We start from the raw sequence: 23,085 nt of genomic DNA on the forward strand, positions 1-23,085 counted from the left end.
CACCTGCTGTAGATCAAACAGTTGCGATGTGCTCACCAGAATGTGATCCCGAGGCTATTCAAAAGCTAGGTCCCACGAAGCGTGTATCTCTGTGCTGGTGGAGGCTGTGGGTGAGTGCTGTGATGGGACTTCAAGGAGGGTGCCTCCAGGTTCCTCTTCAGAGGTTTCTTCGCGGCTTGATTGGAGGCCCTGGGTCATGAACTCCATCAGCTCTTTCCCAGATGTGCCTACGGAAGCAAGGGGAGATAATTAGTGCATGGCAGTGGCCTGTGAAACAGGACACATCACTCACAGCATGGTTGTCTGATGGATGTTGCACTGCTGGATCCTCACTTGGTAGAGCATTGCCAACCTCACCATCAGCACAGGACCGGTCCATATCGTTGTCAGCCAGCTGGATGGCTCTGGATTGAGAATTGGTTAGCAGACAGGAAACAGAGAGTAGGAATGAATGGGTCTTAGTCAGAGTGGCAGGTGGTGACTAGCAGGGTATTGCAGGGATCAGTGCTTGGGCCCCAGCTATTCACAATATATATTAATGATTTGGATGAGGGAACTAAATGTAATATTTCCAAGTTTGCTGATGACACAAAACTAGGTGGGAATGTGAGTGGTGAGGAGGGTGTTAAGAGGCTTCAAGCCAATTTAGACAAGTTGAGTGGCTGGGCAAATAAATGGCAGATGCAGTATAACGTGGATAAGTGTGAAGTTATCCACTTCGGTAAGAAAAACAGAGTGGCAGAGTATTATTTAAATGGTGATAGATTGGGAAATGTTGATGTACAACGAGACCTGGGTGTCCTTGTACACCAATCACTGAAAGCAAGCATGCAGGTACAGCAACCAGTTAAGAAGGAAAATGGTATGTTGGCCTTCATTACGAGAGGACTTGAGCACAGGAGCAAGGATGTCTTACTGCAGCTGTACACGGCCTTGGTGAGACCACACCTGAAGTATTGTGTGCAGTGTTGGTCTCCTTACCATAGAGGGAGTGTAGCGAAGGTTCTCCAGACTGATTCCTGGGATGGCAGCATTGTCGCACGAGGAGAGATTGGGCCGACCAGGCCTATATTCACTGGAGTTAAGAAGAATGAGAGGAGATCTCATTGAAATGTATAAAATTCTGACAGGGCTGGACAGACTGGATGCAGGGATGATGTTTCCTCTGGCTGGAGGTCTAGAACAAGGGGTCACAATCTCAGGATGAGGGGTGGGCCATTTAGGACTGAGGTGAGGGGAAATTTCTTCACTCAGAGGGCGGTGAACTTGTGGAATTCTCCGCCACAGAGGGTTGTGGAGGCCAAGTCACTGAATATACTTAAGAAGGAAATAGATAAATTTCTAGTCTTTAAAGGCATCAAGGAGCATGGGGAGAGAGCGGGAGTATGGCATTGAGATAGAGGATCAACCATGATCATTGAATGGTGGAGCAGGCTCGAAGGGCCGAATGACCTAATCCTGCTCCTATTTTCTATGTTTCTATGTTTTCAAAGTCTGTGAGGAACTTGATTTCGTGCATTCCTCCACCGGTCTGCGATCTCTCCCTCTTGTTGTGTGCCAGCTTGTCCTGTATGAATAGAGATGGAGAGAGTGTAAGCAGGACGCCTGCCAGGCCAGATGATAAGTATGCCTGGCATGTGCGGGTGGTGAGTCATCACATGGATGAGATGAGGACAATGACGGTGAGTGTGAGAGAGTGAATTGTGATGCCCTTTGAACGGGCAGTGAGTGAGAGCCCTGTGGGTGTGTGATGGGCTTGTGAGTGTGTGAGTTGAGAGTGATGAGAAGAGTGACTTACCCTGGTGGAATGGAGGCGATCATTCATTCTCTTGTGGCACTGGGTGGCTGTCCTCTTTTGAAGGGCGTTGGTGCTGACCACAGCTATCACAACCTCCCAAGCCTGGTTGGTCATGCCACTGCCCATCCTGCGGCCAGAGAGCGGGTAGAAGACATCACGGCGGATCTCCATTGCATCCAAAATGTGTTCCAGTCACGCGTCACTAAACCTGGGGGCTGCAGTCTTTTTGCCTTTCGTGGATATCTTCCCTGCAGCAGTCCTGGGCTGGAAGCACTGAGATGTGTGCACACGGCTGGATTTTAAATATGGCGCCCGGCATGCTGAAGCGATGAGCTGATGGCATGGCGGGCAAATGAAAGCCCGCCCGCCATGAAAACGGCATGTTTCCCAGGAATGTATAAGTAATGCGGCAGGTTTGGGATGATACGGCATGAAAATCGCACTTAGTGCAAATCTGGGACAATTCCGCCCTGGGTCATTGCATACATTCAAGGCTGAGTTAGACAGATTTTCAATCGACAAGGGAGTCAAGGTGGAAGAACCCACTGAAAAAGCATCAGGATCAAAGGCCAGATTTTTCCACGTCCTTTGGAGATGGGCTGCGAGATGGAAAGGCTGATGGTATAGGAAGGTTTCGGGTGGCGTGCCTGCCTTCCTGTCCCAATACCATTTTGTCAGTGGTGGGAAAGGTGGCAGACCACCTGGTGTCGAGTTGAGCCACTTAAGTGGACAATTAAGAGCCTCTGGAAAATAGGGAGATGGTAGATGAATTAAACAGGTATTTTGCATCGGTCTTCACTATAGAGGGTACAAGTAACATCCCAGATATAGCTGTAAATCAGGAAAGGGAAGGAATATCTCAAGAAAATTACAATCACCAGGCAAGTGATATTGAGCAAATTGTTGTGGCTGTGGGCTAACATGTCCCCAGGTCCTGAAGTACATCATCCTAGCGTCTTTAAAGAAGTGGCTAGTGAGATAGTTGATGCAGTGCTTTTCATTTTCCCAAATTCCCTAGATTCGGGGATGGTCCCATTAGATTGGAAAATAGCAAATATAACTCCTTTGTTCAAAAAGGGAGAAAGTAAGCAGGAAACTACAGGCCAATTAGCTTAACATCTGTCATAGTGAAAATGTTAGAAGCTATTATTAAAGACGTTATAGCAGGGCGCTTAGAAAAATTCAAGGTAATCAGGCAGAGTCAACATGGCTTTTTGAAAGGGTTATCATGCTTAACCAATTTATTGGACTTCTTTGAAGAAGTAACATGTGCTGTGGATAAAGGGGAACCAGTGGGTGTACTGCACTTAGATTTACAGAAGGCATTTGATAAGGTGCCACATCAAAGGTTATTGCGGGAAGTAAAGCTCATGCTGTAGGGCATAACATATTGGCATGGAAAGAAGATTGTCTCGCTAACAGGAAACAGAGAGTAGGCATAAATGGGTCATTTTCAGGTTGGCAAGATGTAACGAGTGGTGTGCCACAGGGATCAGTGCTGGGTCCTCAGCTTTTTACAATTTATATAAATGACTTGGATGAAAGGACCGAAGGCATGGATGCTAAATTTGCTGATGACACAAAGACAGTAAAGAAAGTAAGTTCTGAAGAGAACATAAGGATCCAGCACAACAGTGCAAAAGGTAATACTGAAGCTTTTGCAATGGTATTCAGCCAGAAGTGCCAAGTTGACGATTCATCTCGGCCTCCTCCGGAGGTCCCCAGCATTGCAGATGCCAGTCTTCAGCCAATTCGATTCACTTCACATGCTATCAAGAAATGGCCGATGGCATTAGATACTGCAAAGGCTATGAGCCCTGACAATATTCCAGAAATAGTACTGGAGACGGGTGCTCTAGAACTTGCTGTGCCCCGATCCAAGCTGTTCCAGTACAGCGACAACATTGACATCTACCTGGCAATGTGGAAAATTACGCACTAGGTCCTGCACATGAAAAGCAAGACAAATCCAACTCAGCCAATTACCGACCCATCAGCCTACTCTCGATCATCAGTAAAGTGATGGAAGGGGTCGTCAACAATGCCAAAAGCAGCACTTGCTTAGCAATAGCCTGCTCATTGACGCTCAGATTGGGTTCCACCAGCGTCACTCACCTCCCGACCTCATTATAGCCTTGGTTCAAACATGGATAGAGCAGAACTCCAGAGGTGAGATGAGACTGACTGTCCTTGATATGAAGGCACCATTTGACCGAGTGTGGCATCAAGGAGTCCTAGCAAAACTGGAGTCAAAGGGAATCAGGGGGAAAATTCTCCACTGATTGGAGTCATACCTAGCACAAAGAAAGATAGTTGTGACCGTTGGAGGTCAGTCATCTCAGTTCCAGGACATCACTGCAGTAATCCTCAGGGTAGTGTCCTAGGCCCAACCATCTTCAGCTGCTTCATCAATTACCTTCCTTCCATCATAAGATCAGAAGTGGGGATGTTGTCTGATGATTGCACATTGTTTATCATCATTCTCAGGTACTGAAGTGGTCTATGTCCAAATGCAGCAAGACTTGGTCAATATCCAGGCTTGGGCTGACGAATGGCAAGTAACATTCGCACCACACAAGTGCCAGGCACTGACCATCTCCAACAAGAGAGAATCTAACCATCGCCCCTTGACATTCAATGTGTTTACCATCACTGAATCCCCCACTATCAACATCCTGGCGGTTACCATTGACCTAAAATTGAACTGGACTACCCACATAAATAGCGTGGCTACTACAGCAGGTGAGAGGCTAAGAATCCTGTGGTGAATGATTCACCTCCTGACTCCCCAAAAGCCTGACCACCATCTACAAGGCACAAGTCAGGAGTGTAATACTCTTTACTTGCCTGGGTGAGTGCAGGTCCAACAATACTCAAGAAGCTTGACACCATCCAAGACAAAACAGCTCACTTGATTGGCACCGCTTCTACAAACACTCACTCCCTCCACCACCAACGCAGAGTGGCAGCAGTGTATACCATCTACAAGATGCACTGCAGGAACTCACCAAGGCTCCTCAGTCAGCACCTTCCAAATCCACGACCACTACCATCTAGAAGGACAAGGGCAGCAGCCAGATGGGAACACCACCATCTGGAAGTTCTCCTCCAAGCGACTCACCATCCTGACTTGGAAATATGCCGCCAATCCTTCATTGTTGCTGGGTCAAAATCCTGGAACTCCGTTCCTAACAGCACTTTGGGTGTACCTACACCACATGAACTGCAGCTGTTCAAGAAGGTAGCTCACCTCCAACTTCTCAAGGGTAATTAGGGGTTGGGCAATAAATGCTGGCCCAGCCAGCGATGCCCACATCCCATGAATAATAAAAAAAAATAAGGAGGCTACAAAGGAATATAGATTGGTTAAGTGAGTGGGCACAGATCTGGCAAATGGAGCAGCGGAGGAGTCAATCTGCTGCATGGGGAGATGCCCGGGTGGGGCCTTCCATTTTGGGCAACACCCCCCCCAGGTAGCAATGGCCACCTGGTGTTATGTGTTATGTGGGAAAGTCTGTAATTGTCCATTTTGGCAGGAAGAATTAAAAAAGCGTATTATCTAATGGTGAGAAATTGCAGAGCTCTAAGATGCAGAGGGATCTGGGTGTCCTCATGCATGAATTGCGAAAGGTTAGTATGCAAGTACAGCAAGCAATTAGGAAAGCTCGGAGTGTTATCATTTATTGTGAGGAGAGTTGAATATAAAAGTAATGAGGTTGTGCTTCAGTTATACAGGGCATTGGTGAAACCACATTTGGAGTACTGTGTACAGTATTAATCTCCTTATTTAAGGAAGAATGTAAATGCATTAGAAGTTCAGAGAAGGTTTACTAGACTAATACCTGGAATGGACAGTTGTCTTATGAGGAAAACTTAGACAGGCTAGGCCTGTATCCGCTGGAGTTTAGAAGAGTAAGAAGCAGCTTGATTGAAACATATAAGATCTTGAGGGGTTTTGACAGGGTGAATGTAGAAAGGATGTTACCTCTTGTGGGAGAATCTAGTACTAAGGTCACTACTTAAAAATAATGGGTCACCCATTTAGGTCAGAGATGAGGAGAAACTTTTCCTCTCAGGGAGTAGTGAGTCTTTGGAACCCTCTTCCACAAAAGGCGATGGAAGCAAGGTCTTTGAATATTTTTAAGATAGATATAGATAGATTCTTGATGGGCAAGGGGTGAAAGGTTATCGGGGTAGGCAGGAATGTAGAATTGAGGTTACAATTAGATCAGCCATGATCTCATTGAATGGAGGAGCATGCTTGAGGGGCTAAGTGGCCTACTCCTGCTCCAAATTTGTATGTTCTTCCCGCTTTTGCTGGCATTTTACCGGCAGTGGATAGGTTCCTCCATCACATGGGTAGACGGCTGGCTTGGGCACTTTTTGGCCCACGAAGGGGGCCCCCCCCACCCCCCGGCATCACTGGCGCCACCTGCCTCAGTGACCACGACCCTCTTAACCCTCACTGAAGCCTGCCTGACCAGTTGCGAGGGCGCGTCCATTGATGCATGTTCTTCCTTCAGCCGCAGCTCCAGCAATGACCACCACTCCCGGTGGTGCTGCTGAGACTGCTGGGCTGCCAGCCCTCTAATGGGACCAGCAACTCTTGGGGACAGGCGGCTGTTCTTAATTCGCTACTGTCAGTAAAATGCAGTCCCTGGTCCTGCTGAAGCAGGGTGCCCCCTCAACCCCAACCGCTTTTGGCTCCCATACTGAGGTCCCTGTCCTCATGGAAAAATCCCCGCCAATTTGTGCCCTCTCGGTAAATGATACAGACAAATGAGAAAAGATGAAAGTAATTGTGGCTGAAATATCTTTGCAGCTTTCAGTGTAGGAGAAAGGTGCTGCTGAAGAGGAATTGGAATATGTTTGTATCAAATTTTGCGAACTAGAGTCAAACACTTTCCTATCAGTAGTGAACACTCTAAAACATTAGCTGCCTTTGGAAACAGGACTGCATTGCCCAGAGATTAATTGTTAATGCTGTGAACTCTGAAGGACAGGCAAGGATCTTCACGAGTGGATTAATCTTATTAGAACGGTCACTGAAAAATGCATCTGTACCGAGATATTGAAGTTGCTGTATTTCATTTTAGCTACTTTGAAAGTAACAAGAGCAGAAATAGAAGCTGTGTTTCCTTATTGAATTTGAAAATAAAAGTCAGAAGAAATTGAGAATAGGGGGCGGCGGCACTGGCATAGTCGCATTGTCACTAGTATTCCAGAGACCCAGGGTAATTCTCTGGGGACCCAGGTTTGAATCCCACCATGGCAGATGGTGGAATTTGAATTCAATAAAAACCTGGAATTAAAAGCCTGATAATAACCACAAAACCATTGCCAATTTTCGTAAAAACCTATCTGGTTCACTAATGCCCTTTAGGGAAGGAAATCTGCAGTCTACATACAGACCCACAGCAACTGCCCTCTGAACAAGGGCATTCAGGGATGGGCAATAAATGCTGGCCTAGTCAGTGACGTCCACATCCAATGAATAAAAAAAAACAAATACTGATAATATCAGCCATGGTCTGATTGAATGGCAAAGCAGGCTCGAGAGACCATATTGTCTACTCCTGCTCCTATTTCTGATGTTCTTATGTCTGACCTTTTAAGACAGAGATCAATTGACATGTGTTGGATAAGGGCATCATGGGATATGGAGCAAAGTCGGGTGAATGAAGCCATGTTCTATTTGAGTGGTACAATAGGCTCCGGACCACCTCCTGTTACTATGAACCTCTCAAAACTCGGATGAAGTCAGGAGCAGAGGATACCCACACATCCCAACATTTTCTTCAGCCCCGTGAATTTGCAGCTCCGAGATTTTAATAAGGTCAGCTCAGGTTACATAAATAAAAACAAAAAACTACTGCGGATGCTGGAAATCCAAAACAAAAACAGATACATGTTCATCTCCCAAGGTATCAAATCACAAAGTCCAGTTAGGGACCAGTAACATTTTGCTTAAAGTAGTTAAAGGTTGAGATTAAAGCCACCTGCTTTTGGAATAAAGCCACAAGATTCCACGGGTTTTGGACAAACAAGAAAACAAAAATTACTATATAAGGTTAGAAAGATAAAACAATCTACAAGGTATATCTGATACTCTTAACCTTCAGGGTAAGTATGAGGTGATTAAACAGACAAACCCATCCAGATGTGCTGAACAATTGTCCAGAAGCAACATGATTTTACAGTTTTTTTCAAGTCCAGCTACCCGACGATGTGCACGTGCATCTGGCACAAAGCAGTTGTGAAACCAAACATGTGAACTAATAGACAAACTGTGGTCGAACACACACTACAGAGTAAATGGCAGATGCAACCAATGGATTTCTCAGGAACCCACCCAGACATTAGTATTCACTGTGAGTTACACAATCTCTTTAAAAGTCTATCTTCTTCATAAGGGATTCCAATTCTGTACTCTAAAAGATTTAGCCTCGGAACTCCCTCAAAGCCGCTCCGACTCAGACTGCCTTAATGACTGCTTCCTTCCAGGGACCCAGCAAAAACATTGTTCTTCACCAAGGGTTCAGCAGGGGGATGTGCTGAACAATTGCCCAGGAGCAACATGATTTTACAGTTTTCTTCAAGTGAAGCTGCCCAGTGATGTGCATGTGCCTCTGGCACAAAGCAGTTGTGAAACCAAACTGAAGCCATGTCCCTGTTACCCAGGCTGTCTTATTGGCATAGTAGTGAACAGGTAATGTCCGAATACCCTTGAAGCACCTGGGACATTTGCTCTTCCCAATTACAGCCAGTTTAACCTTTGTGTGTGCCAGCCTCATTGGCACAACCAAGGATAGTCAACTTATCCGTAACATCCTGAACACCTGTTGGTGCACTCCCCTCAGCCGTTGCTAGCATTTTCCTAGGGGAATACCATCAAAACAGACTCGTTTTGTCAGCATTGTAAATTTGTTCAGCACAAACTTTCAAAACTTTAATACCATGACGCTTCTTGAATTTCTGCAACCAGCCTGTCGTGTATTCACATGCACCTTCAAGCCTCAGTTCTTTGTGGTAGATCTTGGTTTGCTGCATGATCAATGAGCCAGTCAGTGGAAACTTTTCACTCCTGACGAATCCAATCCATCATAATACGATCATGTTCAACATTTTTCAACCCATGCAAAGTTTCCCTATTATTCATTAACTTTTGTGAATCATGTGTCGGCTCAGGTCAGGGACTTCCTGCGCTAAAGGTCGGGAGCAGTCGGCGAGGTTCATGTTAGCTTGAGTCTTGTCAATTCACGTCAGGGACTTCCTGCGCTAAAAGTCGATGAGGTTCAAAAAAGTGTGATTTTTGGATGTGTTCAGTTTTCAGATTTACAGATAAAAGGATACTCAACCTTGATGTCAGGAAATTAGAGAACACCTTGGAATGGATGAACCTCTGTAGTCCACAATGCAGGAAGAATTTGGCCAACACTGATTTGCAAAGGGCAGGCCATGTCTGACTGTTTAATTTGTTTTGAGAAAATTGTAGTGTATCAATAAAGGGAATGCAGCAGATGTTGGATGTAAATATTTTCAAAAGATGCATGATATTGTTGTAGGAATTATTTATGATTTTCTCATCTCCCAAATTGGTTGTTAGAGTTGATTTGGAGGACTTGAATCCACTGTAACAGAAACATGTAGATACTCTGGGTGTGAAATTCAGTAGTGCAGTGCCATGCTTATCAGTGCCTGAGTCACTGCTGGTCAATTTCCATGTGGGCTGTATGGAGTCAAGTGACTGGCATGGCACATGTCCCCTCCCTGCACCCTAAGAGGTTGAAAAGGTGAGATTGTCAAAGGGTTGATGCAATGCACAAGTGCTGAATCTGACCAGTGATTGTTTCAGGGGTGAAGGCATTCCCTGCAAACAAGATGGGCCCTGTTCTGGGGCTATTTAAGGGGTACTTAACAAGTTGCAGTTGTGATGCTTTGGACTTACTTTTGCTCAGACCAAGTTAGTGGAAGCACTTTGGTGAGTAGCTAAAGGAAGCAAAGGTTTCTGCTGACAACAGAAAGCCTGAGCAAATTAAATATCCTTTCATTAGTATTGAAGCTGATTTGTAGTGTCACCTGCTCTACAGTATGAGCAGGATATCTAGAGGGGAATGCAGAGAGGGGAACCTCAGCAAGGAGAACACTACTCCTACTTTGGGATGAGTAAGGAGGTGTGCCTCAGGAGGCTTCGCTTTACAATGGGCATGTTGAGGGAGCTGTGCCACCTCCTTCATGAAGACGTGGAATCTCAAACCAGAGTGAGGATGGGCCTGCCAGTGTCAGTAAAGATCATCATTTCCCTTTCTTTCTTTGCAACCGGTTCCTTCCAAGCAGTAGTTGGTGAAATTTGCAACATCTCACAGTTTGCCAAAGCACCTGGGAGGCATGCTACAGGAGAAAAGGGAACTTCATCCTCTTCTCCCGGAGTTTGGAACACCAGGATGAGAGGTCATGTGGGTTCACCAGGATACCAGCCTTCTCGACGATGCAGTGTACCATCGACTTGTGGCTCTTCAGGCCCCTCAAATCAACAGAGTACAATGCCATAACCACAAGGCCTACTGCTCTGTTAAAGTGTAGCTGGTATGCAACCACATCAAGAAATTCTTATCAGTGAAGCACTCACACCGTTTGCATCCTTTGAAAGTCCGAATCATTCACTGTCTTTGGGTCTCCAAGGCAGGCATCAGGATGGCTGCTTGGTGACAAGATCCACACATAGCTCATGACCCCTTTCCACTCTCCCATCATGTGATGTCAGAGGGCCTTCACCAAGAGCCATGGATCCATAGGTAACATCTTGGAGCAAGTTATTGGTCTGCATAGATCACTAGAGAGGGTCTCCTTCTTTGTGTTCGTGTGGTGCATCCTCCATAATGTAGCTATTATGAGGGCCCAGCCCCTACGTCCTGGGATCTGGTGGTCATTTTGGGACAAAGAGGGAGAACATGAGAAATATGAGCAGGAGTGGGCCATTTGTCCCCTTGAGCATGCTGTGCCAGAATCTTATATGTTTCAGTAAGATCACCTCTCATTCTTCTAAACTCCAATGAGTATAGGCCCAACACGCTCAACCTTCCCTCATAATACAATTCTTTCATCGCAGGAATCAACTTAAGTGAACCTTCTCTAACCTGTGTCCAATGCAATTAAATTTCTCCTTAAGTAAGGAGACCAAAACTGTATACAACACTCTAGGTGTGGTCTTACCAATACCCTGTACAGCTGTCACAAGACTTCTTTTATACTCTATCCCCTTTGCAATAAAGGTCAATATTCCATATACATTTGCAGATTCTTTATATCCTGCTCACAACTTGCTTTCTTACCTATCTTTGTCTGGTTAGCAAATTTGGCTATAAAACAGTCAGTTCTTTTATCCAAGTCATTAGTATAGTTGAGGCCCCAGAACTGATCCCTGCAGTTACAGTTTGCTAACCTGAAAATGGCCCATTTATCCCAATGCTCTATTTCCTGTTAGTTAGCCAGTGCTCTACCCATGCTAATATATCACACCCAACACCAAGTTCTAATCTTGTGTTGTAGCCTTTTATGTGGTACCTTAACGAATGCCTTTGGGAATCCAAATACACTGCATCTATTGGTTCCGCCCTGTTTATTATATCCTCAAAGAACTCTAATAAATTTGTCAAACATGATTCCCCTTACATAAAGCCATATTGACTCTGCCTGATCATATTATGATTTTCTAAATGTCCTGCTTTTATCTCCTCATGGATTCTAGTATTTTCCCCAATGACATTAGGCTAATTGGCCTATAGTTTTGTGCTCTCTGTCTCCCTCCTTTCGTGAATAGTGGTGTCACATTTATGGTATCCCAATTCACTGGGCCCTTTTGGATTGCAACCAATGCAATCACTATCTCTGCAGCCACTTATTTTAAGACCCTAGGATGCAGGCCATCAGGTCCAGGGCACTTGTCAGCCTTTAGTCCCATTAGTTTTCTCAGTACTTTTTTTTCTAGTGATCGTGAATGTTGAAGTTCCTCCTTCCCTTTTGCCTCCTGTTTTTACTATTCATGGGATGCTTTTTGTGTCTTTGACAGATACAAAATGCTTGGCAAAGACTTTGAACATTTCCTCATTTCCCTTTATTAATTCCCTAGCTGCACACTCGCTTTAGCTACTCTTTTCCTTTTTCTATACTTGTAGAAGTTTTTACTGTCAGTTTTTTTATATTTCTTGCTACTTTTCCCTCATACTCTAATTTCTCCCTCTTTATTACTTTTTTAGTCATTCTTTGGAATGACTGGTTTCTAAATTTTCCCAACCTTCTGGCCTACCATTGATCTTTGCAGCATTGCCTGCCTTTTCTTTCAATTTGATACAATCCTTAATTTCCTTAGTTAGCTACATATGGTGCAACCTTTTCATGGAGTATTTCTTTCTAAATTAACATCTACTTTGGCCTGGCAGATAATTAATAAATGTTTGATGAATGTACCAATGAATTGATGTAGCTGCATTGATCCATCTAACAAAATACATCATAACACATATATCAACATCAAAGCATAGATTTTTTTTGTATGCATAGATAGCTCAATTAATAAAGTAGCCCTTTTTTGTTGTAGTTGAAACCTTTTGGTAATTTTCAGAAAAATGTTCTCGCCTTATTTTGATAAAGCTTAAATTTTTATCAGGGCAAAAACAAATGACATGACTTAATGTTAATTTACATTGGGACAGGAGTAGGCCATTCAGCCCTTCAAGTATGCTCTGCCATTCAATCAAATCACGTGTGACTTGTACCTCAACACCATCTACAGTCCTTGGTGCCACATCCCTTGGTAACCTTCCTGAACAAAAATCTATCAGTCTTAGTCCTAAAAGATCCAATTGACTACCAGAGTAATTAATGGTCATGGTGGTGGGCCTGTCCACTAGCTGGAGAGCTAGCAACCCCACTGCGGCATTTCTGGCACTCCCACCACCTTAATTCCCCCTCATTAACCCAATCCAATGCCACTCAGGCACTTATCTCTTTAGTGACAGTGCCCTGGGCGTCTTCAGGGCAAATTTCTCACCACTGGGAACTTTCAGCCAATCAGAGGCCAGCAGATCTCCAGTACTAGCAGTGTCACTGTTAGTGGTTAGGGCTCTGCCAGTCCTGAAGTCAGGGCTAGGAGCAGGATCATCACCTGAGCCCTGGTGGAAAGGTAAGTAAGACGGAATCACCAGGGAGGCAGGGTGGGGAGGGAGTTTAGCCTAAAGGCCAGGTGGAGGTCTTCTTGGGTGAGTAGCTGTTGCTGCCAGCAGGTCTCTCTAGTGGGCACTGGCTGCCCAAGTAGGAGAAATTACCCTTCCTCCCAGCTCACAGGCATGCTCACCAAGGTTTATCAGGTGGTTTGCCCACACGATGTGCCCCCCTGCCCACAACGATGGAGACAGGATGAGGCTCTTAAGGGCCTCAACTGGCCTCCAAGCAGGAGGGTCACCCTTGAACCTTCCCACCCCAGGTTTAATTGGAGGGCTTCAGGAAGGCAAAAAGGTCCCCCCCCAACACCAGTCTGCCTCCAGGGGGCATTAAATTCTGCCCCCAATACCCACAGCCTCAAAATAATTCCATTTTCTTACCACCCTGTGTGTGAAAATGTGCTTCCTCATTTTGCTTCTGAATGGCCTAGTTCTAATTTTAAGATTATGTCCATTTGTTCATGATTCCCCCACCAAAGGAAACAATGGACTGGATCTTCCGGGGAGCGGCAACCATTGTCAGATTGCCGCTCCACTCGAACTTTCCCCTGCCTCGGCACTGCTTCACATTTCCTGCTGGGTTTTCTGAGCCCCAGCTTTACCAGAAATGTTGAGTACAGCATCCTTCAGAGAACTCGTGTCGGAAAGGAGTAGAGTGTGGGGGAAGACAGGACATAGCCTCTTTTTTACGGCATTTGCTGCCTTAGGTTAAGTGTGAATGTTAGTGAATGGATGGATGGGTAAGATGGTATGGTGTAAATGGATGAGGTAAGTCATTTGGGTGGTTGAGGTGGGTGAGGTGTCAGGTGGGTGAGGTGGCAGGTGAGGTGGCAGATGGATAGGGCAGCAGGTGGGTGAGATGGCAGGTGGGTAAGGTTGTGGGTGGACAGGGTTGCAGGTGGGTAAGGTGGCAGGCGTGTAGGGTGGTATGTGCGTGAGGTGGTAGGGTGGGTGATGTGGCAGGTGGATGAAGTGCATTAGTGGGTCGGTAGGCCAGGGGGTAGTTGGGTCAGGTCAGGAGGGGTAGTCGGTGGTAGGGGTCTGGAGGGGTGATAGGGGTCATTGGTGGGGTGGTCGGGGGGATAGTTGGGGTGAAGAGAGGGTGGTGGGGTGGTCAGTGTGAATTACTAGGGGGCCTGTCTGTAGTTACCTAGGAGTTGGACTAGGTTTTTCTGTCTAACATTTCCTGGGTAACTATTCAGGTAAGTAAATTGGAACTGTCCAAAGTTTCTGACTCTGAGCTAGAGTTGGAGACATTCTTGCAGCATCCTGAGGAATTACCCATCGGAAAGTGAAACTTCCAGAGAAATTCCCACAGAGGTCAGCACATCAAAACTTCCACAGGGTCCAGTCGAGCATTTTGGGTCGTAAGTCTGATGGTCTGGAGACTGGAAGATTTGGGCCAATTCTAAAAAAGACTCATTAAAGGGCGGATGTTTTAAATTTATGTCTTTATAATGAGCTGCCCCAGCATGGGGAGGTGGTGGTGCAGTGATAACATCACTTGGCTAGCAATCCAGAGGCCCATGCTAATGATCTGGGAAATCAGTAATGGTGACCATGAAACTATTTTCGATTGACATAAAAAAAGCCCATCTGGTTCACTAATGTCCTTTAGGGAAGGAAATCAGTAATCCTACCCTGGTCTGGCCTACATGTGATTGCAGACCCACAGCAATGTGTTTGACTGTTAACTTCTCTCTGAAATGGTGTGGCAAGCCAATCAGTTCAAGTGGAATTAGGGATGGGCGGTAAATGCTGACCTTGCCAGTGAAGCCCACATTCCATAAAAGAATTTTAACAAAATATTCTGTACTGACTCAATCATTATTTTTAGCATTTTAAGCTGCGATCAGATCACTCCTCAGTCAATCAAGGGAATGCAAACCAAATTCACACAACCCATCCTCATAAAGTAACCCTCCAAACCAGGGTACAAATCCATTTATAAAGTTGCGTACATTTTTACTTTAGCATTCTTGCAAGATCCTGGTGGTGACAATTTACCTTTAAAAGTTTATTGAGGAATGGAATAAGAAAAGCCAATTGTTTAAGCTCTTTTTTGCCTGCCAGAAACCCCACTATTATGCTGAAGAGGATCCAAAAGAAGCTGCTGAGGAAAGCACTGAGTAGAATTTATGTTTGGTTACTTTAGACTGCAGGCTCTCCCCAGAGAGATACTTATGCAGAAATTGGCGAGAGCCAAGGTTTAGTAAATCAAGTAGACATAGAGATACTGTGAGTTTAACTGGCTGAAACCACACAGTCTACCAGCACAAAGCACTTTATAAAGTTTCTTGCTTCCCCTAAGATCACCCTACTCGTGAAAACATGGCTTACAAGCTTACCTGGAGCTTACTAGAAAGAAATCCAGTTCCTAGTGACAAATGTACCCCTCCAGTGAGCCAGTCGAGTTGTTCATTTTTTAAAAATTCATTCATAGGATGGGAGTGTCACTGGGGAGGCCAGTGTTATTTGACATCTCTACTTATCTTGAGAAGGCAGTGCTGTCCATGAGTTGTTGGTATATCCCCAGTGCTATTTGGGATTTTGACCTACTGACAGTGAAGGAATGGTGGACAATATAGTTCCAAGTCAGGATGGTGTGTGACTTGGAGGTGAAATGTTTTTTATTCTTTCATTGGACGTGGGCATCGCTGGCTGGGCCAGCATTTTTATTGCTCATTCCTAATTGCCCTTGAGAAGGTGGTGGTGAGCTGCCTTCTTGAACCGCTGCAATTCATGTAGTGTAGATACACCCACAGTGCTGTTAAAGAGGGAATTCCAGGATTTTGACCCAGCAAGAGTGAAGGAACGGAGGTATATTCTAGGTCAAGGTAGTCAGGAGGGGAACTTGCAGGTGGTAATGTCCCCACGCACCTGCATCACTTCTTCTTTTAGGTGGTAGAGGACTTAATTTGGAAAGTGCTGTAAAAGAAGCTTGGCAAATTGCTGAAGTTAATTTGTAGATGGTAGACACTGCTGTCATTGTGCACCGGTGGTGGGGAGAGTGAATTTTTAAGGTGTTGGATGGGTGCTAATTAAGTGAGCTGCTTTGTCCTGGATGGCGTTAAGCTTCTGCAGTAATTATAGTTTTGATAAACATAGGACTGTAACTTTAAGAATAATCCTGTGTTGTAAGATCACATGTTCTGTGTAATGCAATGAGTTAGCAGCACGGGGAACCTCTACAAGGGAGTTCTTCTTTAGTTATAGAGTTAGATGCTCACATGTAGCTGCTGCTGCCTTGTAAATAAAGTTCAATGTTTCCGCCAAGAAAAGTTTTCTGGACAATCAACTCTATACAGGTTCTTGAGTGTTGCTGAAAAAAAGAGACATTTTTTGTTAAAGCTTTCTGTAGTCATTGAGAGTAAAACCTTTCATACTGTTTTCGGGAGCATGTGATTGTACAGACAAATCAGCCTAAGTGTGGGTAATCTTAGGAGCGGAGTTTTCTAGACATGGAACTGGTTCAAGTATGTAGCTTCTTCAGAAGCTCTGTAAATAAAGTTTACTGTTTCTAACAAGAAACCTGTCCGGTACATCAAGTTTATTATAATTGGCGACAAGGATAAATAGCGCCGACACAGCACCTTGCCTCATCAATGTGAGTATATTGATTTTTAAGGGAAGTAAGAAAAGTATACTCGCCAGTCATGCAACTCTTTGGCAGTGTCGACCTATATGATCTGCCCATGGAAGACTGGAGCCAGTACATCAAGTGCCTAGGTTTTTATTTCGTGGTGAATGAAATAACAGAAGAATTGCTTTCTGCTTCCCCTCCACTAAGTCTGCGGGAGCAAGACATATAACCTCATTCATAGTCTGATGGCCCAAATGCACCCAATTCCAAATCTTTTAATGAGCTAGTAGACCTCGTGGAGACATGTTTTCAGCCTAAGCCATCACTGATTATGCAAAGATTCAAATTCAATTCTAGAGTAAGGGCCCCGGGTGAGTCAATTGCAATGTACATTACAAAGTTAAAACAGTTGACTGAGCACTGTGACTTCGGAGATACTCTCAATGACATGTTGCAAAATTGTTTGGTTAGCGATGTACATGACGATGCCATTCAGTGCCATTTACTTGCAGAGGTTAATATTGACCTGAAGTGCACCATGGAGATAGCACTAACAATAGAGAGAGCGCTGAGAGGGATTCACAGGCTTTGCAGAGAGAGTGCAACATGGCACCTTTCTCCAGTTGGGGTGGGAACCTACCGCCGGGCGTGGTGCGAAAACCAGGGAGACAGTCGCAAAGTGGGAGACAGTTTCTACTGCTCGAAAAACAAAAAGGAATACTGGAAGCATCTCACCAGCGATTCAGAAATTAATTTGTTACCGATGTGGGGGTAAGCATATACCAGAAACCTGCAGATTTAAAGAGGCAGAATGCCATCATTGGTAGAAAAAAAGGGCACGCTATAAAGCAATACAGGGCAAAATCAAGACAGCCAATCAGACAGCAGGCCAAGATGATTGAAGTGCACAATATAAATGAACCGGAAGCTGCTGATATTGATATCTATTGATATATTGATATACAATCTTAAGGCCTGGAAAATTTGAACCAATCACTGTCACCCTTCAAGTAAATGGGAAGCCTCTAGTCATGGAGGTTGACACAGGAGCATCAACCACAGTGGTGGGAGAACATATCTCTAAACAAAGGTACCCAGCCACTGAATTTGGAGCAAACCACGGCTCAGCTGAAAATGTACACTTGAGGCGCAATAAAAGGTGAAAGGCACCATCCCTGTACCTGTATCTTACAGGCAACAGACAGCCCAGCTGCCAGTTCTGGGCTGCGATTGTTTAAATGAAATTAAGCTCAACTGGTCAGAAATTTTTCAGGTTAGTGCAGGAGGAATTCCTGAGCTGTTAAAATAGTATATCTGCATATTCCGTGATGAATTGGGAAAGATAAAAGGTTTACAGCCAAAAATATACATAGATTCGGAAGCAACACCCCTGTTCTTTAAGGCCAGACCTTTGGCTCATGCCCTAAAGGAGAAGTTGGATGTAGATTTGTGCCACTTAGAGAAGCTAGGCATCATCCAGCCAGTCCAATTTTCAGAATGGGCACCTGTGAACAAGGCTGCTAAATTAGACAAATATCCCGAGGATTGACGATCTGTATGCTAAGCTTGCTGGAGGAAAATCCTACACCAAACTGGACATGAGCCATGCATACCTACAGCTAGAGCTGGACAGCACATCTAGATAGTATGTAACCATCAACATGCACAAGGGCCTGTACCAATATACACACCTACCCTTTGGTGTATCATCTGCGTGTGCAATCTTCCAAAGGACCATAGAAAGCCTACTACAAGGATTCCCCCAAGTTGTGGTGTACCTAGATGGTGTCCTGATCACAGGGAGAACAGAAGCCAAACATTTGGCCAACCTAGAAGGAGGTTTTAGGGGTATTTTGGAGGCTGGTGTATGATTGAAAAAAAGAGAAGTATACTTTCCAAGTGACTGAAATCACTTATTTGGGACACCAAGTGGATGCCCAGGGTTTGCAGCCAGTAGAGGGGAAAGTCAGGGCAACCAAAGAGGTGCCCTCTCCTACCAGTGTCACTGAACTCATGATAATTTATTACGGTCGCTTCTCATCAAATTTTTCTACAGTGTGTTAGCATCTTTACACTCATTATTGAAAAAGAACCATCGTTGGTCATGAAAGGTGCAGCAAGAAGCCTTCATGAACGTCAAGAAGCTTTTACTCTCATCATGTATACTAGTACATTATGACCTATCAACAGAATTAATATTATCCTGTAGTGCATCTCCTTACAGTGTGGGAGCTGTATTATCACACAGGATGGAAGATGGTTCTGAAAGGCCAATCGGCTGTCTCCAAAACCCTCTCTGCAGCTGAGAAGGGTTATTCACAACTTGAAAAGGAAGGCATATTCGTAATATTTGGAGTAAAGAAATTCCATCAATATTTGCATTGTCGACATTTCACCACAGTGTCAGATCACAAGCCACTAATGGGTTTATTTAGTGAAGATAAAACAATTCCGCCGATAGCCTTTGCCAGAATTCAAAGATGGGGTTTGATTTTGTCAGCACCTTAATGTACCGTCCGGGTGTGCATATAGCAAATGTAAACACCCTCAGTTGTCTTCCTTTGTCAGAGAGCATTACACATGCTCCAGTGCCTCAAGAAGTTGTACTTGTGTTGAATTTCCTGGACTCCTCGTCGGTCTGTGCGAAGCAGATAAAGAATTGGACAAACCAGGATCCAATTTTATCAAGAGTCTGAGAGCAGGTATTGCAAGGATGGTCGCATGCACAAGTCCGTGAAGAGCTGAAGCCATTCTATGCCTGTAAAGCAGAGTTAAGTTGTCAAGATGAAAACTTGTGGGGAGCAAGAGTCATCATCCCTGCGCAAGGAAGAGAACCACTCTTGACAGAGCTTCACAGTGCGCATCCAGACATTTTGAAAATGAAGATGCTTACACAAAGCTATACCTGGTGGCCAGCTATAGACGGTGATCTAGAAAAAAATGGTTAAACACTGTCTCCAGTATCAGAAACAACAGAAGTTGCCCATTTCGGCTCCACTGCATCCGTGGGAGTGGCCTGGTCGATCCTGGGTTAGACGACATATGGACTATGTAGGTCCACTTTTAGGTACCATGTTTTTATTGATCATCAATGTGCATTGTAAGTGGATGGACATGACCTACCAGAAGTCATTGTTTCAGATAATGGTACTGCTTTCACTAGTACGGAATTTCAGCAATTCGTGCATTTAAATGGGATTAAACATGTTAAAACAGCACATCATCCCTCATCCAACGGGGTAGTAGAAAGAGCAGGACAAATTTTTAAAACAGGAATGAAGAAATTATCCAAAGGAACGCTAGAAACATGAATTTCACGATTTCTTCTCAACTATCACATGACTCCTCATGCAACTATGGGTTCAATACCGTCTGAATTACTAATGAAATGCCACATTGGTGCAAGGTTGAGCCTGGTGTTTCCAAACTTAAGAGGGGAAGGTAGAGAAGAGCCAGAGTAGTCAAAATGAATCATGATATTCACAGTAAAGATCAAAAATTTACTGTGGGAGAGATAGTCGTCGTGTGAAATTTTGGAAATGTAGATCCATGGTTCCTGGTATAATTGTCTCTGAAACTAGACCTTTATCATACAAAGTGGAAGTGGAAAATCGGTTTGTTCGAAAACATGTGGGTCATCTATTAAATAGAGAGACATTCCAACAACCAGTTACTCCACCTGAAGTTGAAGTTGAACTTTTGATCCTTGAGGCGACAGATCGATATAGAATAGGCATACCTGATGTCTCTGTCGAAACAAATAATTCTGAACTGCCATTGTCTAAGGATATCCTTGATGTTGCAGTTCCTGGTCAAGTCGATCCAGTGGTAGAATCTCAAGTCATAGAGTTAAGTCGCTCTACCTGAATCAGAAAACCACCTCAGAGACTTAATCTATGCTCGCATGAACTGTGTATATTTGTATATGTTATGGATTAAGATACTCTTGTAAATAAGCGATGTAAAACAAAATTAAAGGGAGAGCAATATAGTGATTACGAGTATACCTTTCATACTGTTTTGGGAAGCATGTGACTGTACAGACGAATCAGCCCTAAATGCGGGTAGCTTTAGGGGTGGAGTTTTCTAGTCATGGACCTGGTTCAAGCCTGTAGCTTCATCAGGAGCTCTGTGAATAAATTTTACTGTTTCTAACAAGACAACTGTCTGGTACACCAAGTTTATTACACTTCCATCTTGCACTCATCAGGACAATTTGCAAGAAAATACCAATGTCAGGGGAAACAACAGTTTATACTATATGAGAAGGGAGTGCTGATTGGTTGGAAAGTGGACTCTTATAGGGGGGCTGCCATGGAAGATGCACCAGTTGATTGTGACTAACATTAACTGCCAAGCATTGTTTGAAATTTAAACAAGACAACTTGAATCTGATTGGTCAAGACATTGCCCTGGGGAATGAACCAGAGAAAGGCTGTCACTTATTGCATTGTATATCATGCAAACTCACGAACAGGCCCAAGGCTGTCACTTTCAGGCCCGAAAAGTGCCCAGTCTACCTCAGATTACCCTGGAATAGGGAAGGTATCTCAAAAATTTGAGCAACAGATGAAGCTAGCTGTTTCACACTGCTACTATGCAGTAGCAACACGAGTGATATTTGCCACTAGCAAGATGCTGCCATCAAGCCAAAAAGACCTTCTGTCTATCACACGGATGAGTAATGTGATGTATGAATTTCAGTACCAGTGTAATGCTAGGTAGGTAGGCCGTACGTCCCAAAGACTGGTGGATCATATCAAACAGCATGTTCACAATGGGTAAGATACAGACTGTACCAAACCAGGCTATGCTTGCAAAACTCAAAATACAATGTCCAACATTAGGTGTAATTCTGTCATTGAACAACATTTGCTAAATAATCTTCAGTGTGCTAAGAATTACGCTGACAACCAATTTAAGATTGTCAGTTGGGCTCACAGTGTGGCATATTTGCATGTACTGGAAGCTACATATATTAATACACAGTGCCCTGTTCTTTGCATATAGAAAGAACATATACACACATTGCGCCTGTTTCAGCTAGACAAAATAATTGACAGCCATTCGCTGGTTCATTCCCCAGTGCAATGTGTTGACCAGAGTTAAGATGCCTGGCTTAAATTTCAAACAATGATTGGCAGTTAACTGTCAGTCACCATAACTGGTGCATTCTCCATGGCAATGCCTCTACCAATCAGAGTCCATTTTCCAACCAATCAGCACTCTCTTACAGTACAAATTTGTTGTTTCCCCTTACATTGGCATGGTCTTGCAAATTGTCCTGATGAGTGCAAGACGAAAAGCTTTGACAAAAAGTGTCTCTTTTTTTCAGCAATACTCAAGTCTGTACTACCAAACGACTATTCTTGAGTTATTTTGAAGTTGTACTCATCCAGGCAAGTGGAAAATATTCCATTAAACTCTTGATTGGTGCTTTGTAGACAGTAGACAGATTTGGGGAGTTAGGAGTGAGTTACTCTCTGCAGAATTCCTAGCCTCTGACCTGCTCTTGTAGCCACAGTATTTAAATGGCTGATCTAGTAAAGTTTCTAGTCAATGATAACCCCCAGGATGTTGATAGTAGGGGATTCAGCGATAGTAATGCTGTTGAACATCAAGGGGAAATGGTTAGATTCTGTTTTTTTGAAGATGGTCATTGCCTGGCACTTGTGAGCCGCGAATGTTTCTTGCCACTTAGTAGCCCAAGCCTGAATGTTTTCCAGGTCTTGCTGCATGTGGACATGGACTGCTTCAGTATCAGACAACTCACACTGAACACTGTGCAATCATTTTCTTTCCCTCTCCTGATTATTTCATTGCCTCTGTCTTAACAGGATGCTTTTGGATGAGCCATAATTCCTCCAGCTAATCATAAGACCAAAGCAAGGACTTCACTTTAATAACGATGGAGAGGCTGTCAATGTTCACCATTACTATGGAGTAAATTGGATAGCAACTTTCAGAGCCTGCATATGAGCAGTTAAGCACAAATATCCGGAGGTTGTGTTTCAGGTTACCCTGATCCTCCAAAGGCTGTACTATAACAATTCCTTGATAATAAGATTTGCCATTGAAATACAGGCGAAGGTGTGGAATTAGGGTACTTATCCACTGTTGCATCAGGAGTAAGTGAATTTTTAACAACATGATGTGATAATTATTGTGAAATTACCTTTCTGGCCATGAAAGTTATATTTTACAGTTGTGAAATCTCATTCCTTGAGAAGTTAATGTTGGACATTTTTTAAGAAAATAAAAACTTTTTAAAAAAATTCTTGTCTGTACTGTTTTTTTATTTATGTCTCTTAATCCCATCTTTCTTTTTTGAACTGTATTTTGCCTTTTGTAAATGATTTAAATCTAATTTATACGTCCTGATTTATAACGTCTGGTTTGAACTGTGCCATGCCTCAGTGCGGATTCTTTAATCTGATTGATTGAAGAGCTTTGCTGCTGCTTGCCCTGCTCTCAGACACCACAGC

The 23,085-nt window shown here is 44.0% G+C and overlaps 1 long non-coding RNA gene across 2 annotated transcripts in view; it reads left to right on the top strand.

Annotated features, from left to right (window-relative positions):
* The window catches only part of LOC144685728 (uncharacterized), a 47,877-nt gene extending 25,008 nt beyond the window's left edge, over positions 1-22,869 (top strand). Inside the window, exon 3 of one of the 2 annotated variants that reach the window (XR_013577767.1) lies at positions 22,438-22,869. This is a non-coding gene — a long non-coding RNA (uncharacterized LOC144685728). Of the gene's footprint in view, positions 1-9,124; positions 9,139-22,437 lie in introns of those variants that run through there. The other variant, XR_013577768.1, reaches the window with a different exon arrangement.
* Positions 22,870-23,085: the final 216 nt, after the last annotated feature.

The sequence above is a fragment of the Cetorhinus maximus genome, chromosome 10 (assembly GCF_964194155.1).
Source record: "Cetorhinus maximus chromosome 10, sCetMax3.hap1.1, whole genome shotgun sequence".
Lineage (NCBI taxonomy): Eukaryota > Metazoa > Chordata > Chondrichthyes > Lamniformes > Cetorhinidae > Cetorhinus > Cetorhinus maximus.